Source organism: Triticum dicoccoides, chromosome 7A (genome assembly GCF_002162155.2).
Source record: "Triticum dicoccoides isolate Atlit2015 ecotype Zavitan chromosome 7A, WEW_v2.0, whole genome shotgun sequence".
Taxonomy (NCBI): Eukaryota; Viridiplantae; Streptophyta; class Magnoliopsida; order Poales; family Poaceae; genus Triticum; species Triticum dicoccoides.
This window is the reverse complement of record NC_041392.1, coordinates 27,912,737-27,917,763: the sequence shown is the minus strand read 5'-3', so window position 1 is coordinate 27,917,763 and position 5,027 is coordinate 27,912,737.

The following is a 5,027-nucleotide window of genomic DNA, read 5'->3' as shown; positions in this document are numbered from 1 at the left end:
CAAACTCCTTCCGTACTTTCTTTTGATTTTTCTCCACTGCGACCCATCAGCGAGTACTCTCAACTTTCCGTCTTTCTTACGGTTTTGTCTGTGCCATCGCATCGCCTTGGCATGCTCTTTGTTTTGGAACAAACGTTTCAACCGTGGTATTATAGGAGCATACCACATCACCTTGGCAGGAATCTTCTTCCTGGGGCGCTCGCCCTCGACATCACCAGGGTCATCGCGGCTGATCTTATAGCGCAATGCACCGCATACCGGGCAAGCGTTCAAATCCTCGTACTCACCGTGGTAGAGGATGCAATCATTAGGGCATGCATGTATCTTCTGCACCTCTAACCCTAGAGGGCAGACAACCTTCTTTGCTTCGTACGTACTCTCAGGCAATTCGTTGTCCTTTGGAAGCATATTCTTTATCATTACCAGCAACTTTCCAAATCCCTTGTCAGATACACCATTCTCTGCCTTCCATTGCAGCAATTCCAGTGTGGTGCCCAGCTTTTTCATGTCACCTACGCAATTTGGGTACAACAATTTTTTGTGATCCTCTAACATGCGCTGCAACTTCTTCTTCTCCAAATCACTTGCGCAGTTTCTCTTTGCATCGGCAATGGCCCGACCTAGATCATCAACGGGCTCATCTGATGCCTCTTCTTCAGCTTCTTCCCGCATTGCCAGCTCAGCTTCTTCCCGCATTACCGGCTCAGCTTCTTTCCCCATTGTTGTATCATCGTATTCTGGGAACCCATGGCCAGGATAGCTGTCGTCGTCCTCTTCTTCTTCATTGTCTTCCATCATAACCCCTCTTTCTCCGTGCTTGGTCCAAACATTATAGTGGGGCATGAAACCGGACTCAAACAGGCGGACGTGAATGGTTCTTGACGTAGAGTAATTGTGACCATTCTTACAGCCAGCACATGGACAAGGCATAAAACCATCCGCCCGCTTGTTTGCTTCAACCGCAAGCAGAAAAGTGTGCACTCCATTAATGAACTCGGGAGAGCATCGGTCATCGTACATCCATTGCCGGCTCATCTTCAATACACATCACCGAAAACACCAAATTAATACAATACATAAAGTTCATACAACACTTAAATGCAACAAACAAATAACTCTCTAGCTAAAGCATTTAAATGCAACGATAAATGCGATCAAGATCACAACTAAGGTAACAATTGATCCAACAGCATAATGATACCAAGCCTCACTATCAATGGCATATTTTCTAATCTTTCTAATCTTCAAGCGCATTTTCTCTATCTTGATCTTGTGATCATCGACGACATCGGCAACATGCAACTCCAATTCCATCTTCTCCCTCTCAATTCTTTTCAATTTTTCTTTCAAATACTCGTTTTCTCTTTCAACTAAATTTAACCTCTCGACAATACGGTCGGTTGGAATTTCCGGTTCACATACCTCCTAGATAAAAATATCTATGTCAACTTGATGGGCATAATTTGTCATAAACATGAAATGCAACAAATAGTTTTAAAAGAGAATATACCACATCCGAATCATAACAAGGACAAGGGCCGACGGGGACGGATATCAAAACCATGGCAGTATGTACAACAAACAACGTACAGGTAAGATAATTATACGAGTAACTATATATCCAAATCACACAAACATCAATTTTTTATCTAAAATTTCATGAACAAGAGGCTCACCACAAGGTGGTGCTGGCGACGGGACGGTGCGGGCGATCGACGGTGGTTACGACGGAGATTTAGAAGGCGCTAAGTAAACCACACCTACATATGCAAACTAAGTGTTATTTTGACCTCAATTTGCATATAAATCAAATACTCATATAATTCCTCCCAAATTACTAAAACCCACAATTAATCACTATATAAACCAATGCAAGAGCTAATCTAGCAATGAGAGATGAAAGGACAAAGTTGCTAACCTTTGTGATCATTTGAATGGATGGGGGCCTGCAAATCTTGACAAATTTGGGGCAAATTTTGTGATGAACTCGAGAGGAAGAAGGAAAGAACAGAGGAGAGGGAGAGGGGAAAGGGGGAAGAACAGAGTGCTGGTGGACGAAGGGTTTGTATAGGACGACCTTTAGTACCGGTTCGTGCCACGAACCGGTACTAAAGGTGTTGGAGGGGCCCCTCTGTGACAACATCCTGCCACCACTTTCATTAGTACCGGTTCATGGCACGAACCGGTGCTAAAGGTTCGCCACGAACCGGTACTAAAGAGCTCCTCCCGCCTAGCCGTTGGAACCGGCACTAGTGCCGGTTCTGTTACAAACCAGGACTAATGTGTCTCACATTTGACCCTTTTTCTACTAGTGCCACCGTGCGCGGCGGATAGAGGCAGGCCTGACAGCCAGCTCGCCGAAGGTCTCCGACGTTGGAGCAGGCCTTCAACAGTGAGCCGACGGCCGTACCTGTGCCGTTCCATGCTGGCTTGACCATGGAGCATCCGCAGGCACACTACGACGTTGTCATAGAAGATGATTAGCTAACGCTGGAGCCATTGTTAGGGTTCCGACACGCGCAGAAGTAACAATGCTATAACCTCGACCTCCTTGCACATCACCAACTTGCAGAGTTTTAGATATATAGCGAGTTCACGAACGAGGATGCCATGGCGATAATGGCGGCGGAGAACTCGAACTTCGTCGAGGAGGAGCGGGCGCCCTATGAGGCTATGCGCAACGCTCACATGGCGGCCTCGGATGCCCAGACGACGCAGGTGGACGCTAACGCCAATGGTGCCAGCTACGCACCATTGGCACCACTTCGACGACGAGTCCAGTCCACGTCCATCGTCGACTTCACCTCCACCGGCAACGGGCAAGGCGTGGACGCCAACAAGGAAGAGTAGGGCATGGGAGATGGCGGTGCCTCGTATCTAATGTGGGCCAGTATGTGTCACATGTCCTACTCTACCTCGTCGATGACCGCACCTTCACTTTTCGGGGCTCACGGACGCCGGATATGGACCAGACGGGGAACAACAAGGACTTGGAGTTAGGACTCTTGCTGGGCCTCACGGCTGCCAGCGAATATTTACACTAGGTTAACCTCCGGACGCTTTTATTTAGTTAAAATGTGTCCATAATGTAATAAATTTGGTTCGGTTTAAATAAAAAATCGTTCGATTTGCACAAGGTTGTCAGAATCGCAATTTTGTTGTACGATTCTACGACTTTACGATCCAAGCTAGCCCCACCGATTCTACGATTTTGATTCGTAGAATCCACATTTTTATGATCCTGGTAGTTAAGATTCTATGATATGTGATCCTGCCATCAAAGCTCCGGTCTGAGTTAGAATCGCAATTCTGACAACCTTAGATTTGCATGAATATCATCCAATTCATTCAAATCTGTTTTGAAATGTATGCAGGCAGGCAATCTCTCCACTACTTTCTGTCCATATATTGACACAGGAAAAAAACATGAATGAACGGCAACACTGTGAAGAAAAGTTGTGCAGTGATTTGCATCGTACGGATGTTGCCGCTTCTCTCGATTGGATCGCATCGTCCACAGCTAGCTTATCCTGTCCTGTCCAATCACAGCTGTGCATTCCCACAAATTATCTCCCCAACGTGTTCCACGCTCGCCCTGAGACAGACCCCATGGATGACACCAACCTGCTTGTCCTTTTTTCCCTAAAAAAAACCCCTGCTTGTCCTTTTTGCGACAGAAATTTTCTTACTAGCACATGCGTCGTTTAACCTCTTGTGCCATTTGTAGTCCTAAACTTTATAAAAATTAAAAAGTATATCAAAAAACGTAATCCCTCTATCCTGGAATATAAGACCTTTTTTGACACTATCATTGTCAAAAAAACGTCCTATATTTTGGGATGGAGGGAGTATATCACACGATTCAAGTCATCACAAGATCTTGGCAAGTCTGTCCACTACACAGAATGGACGGAATTACATGTGATAATTATTATTTTTCACAACTTATGACATAATTTCTGAACGATAATGGATTGCTACCAACATGGACCTTTATGACAGTAAGGATTTTCCTCAAGCTAGCACACCATGTAGGATATAGCTTCCCTACAACAAACTAGCCACAACACACTTTGCAAGTTTGCAGTGCACCTTATGAAGCACCAGGGGAAGCTAGCGCGCGCACACACACAATAAAATGCCCATGGCCAGGATGCTCGTCCTCGTCATGGCAATGACAATGTGTGTTTTCTTCTGTTGTTCAAGTGCAATGTGCATTCTACCATATATAAAAAATAAATTAAAATCGGGTTTGCTAAACATCATGAACATGGAAAAAATTGTGCATCAGTCACTTTTTCCACTTCGCGCAAAGCAGAAGGAGGGGATAACGTGAAGAGCGATAGCGGCGAGAATGGACCACGGTGAGGCCGATCCAGTGCCTTGCAGGAGATGGGCACAATGCTGTGAGCAGGCAGTGAGTTGTGGCAGTCGAAGCAGGTAAGGTACCAGGTTGACAGTGCGGGTCGAAGGGGAGGGGCTTAGAGGGATGGTCATGATGGTGGGGTTGGGGGAAGGGTGGTTGCTGGTAGGGCGGGGCGGCTCGCGGTAGTGCATGCCAGCTATGGCGGTGGAGATCGGCGATTACGGCTGGGTCGAAGGGTGACACATGGATGAAGAAGAAAAGGAGGAAGAAGATGAACAATAGGGCAATCCTGGCAGTTGGTTGGACATCTGAGGGCCCGAAAATTTGACTTACAACAACTTCTTTATGTGCCTTATGAATAGACGGTGCACAATAAAACACTAAACATGGATAGGCTAGAAAAAAAGAGCATTCACAGATTAACACTGACTATTGGGTGCAAAATATGAAATTATGAATGGTAAAACTATACATGGTAAAGCAGGAAAAAAATGGATCACATCGCCGCCAGCAAAATATCGCGCCCAGCGTGTTCCACACCCTGCTGTCCTGCGTCACTTAATTTCTCTCAAGCTCACACACCACGTAGGACGTAGCTTTCCTACTGTATTTAACAAGCTATTTTTTGGGTGGAATTTCTGTCAATATATGTTGCTAATTG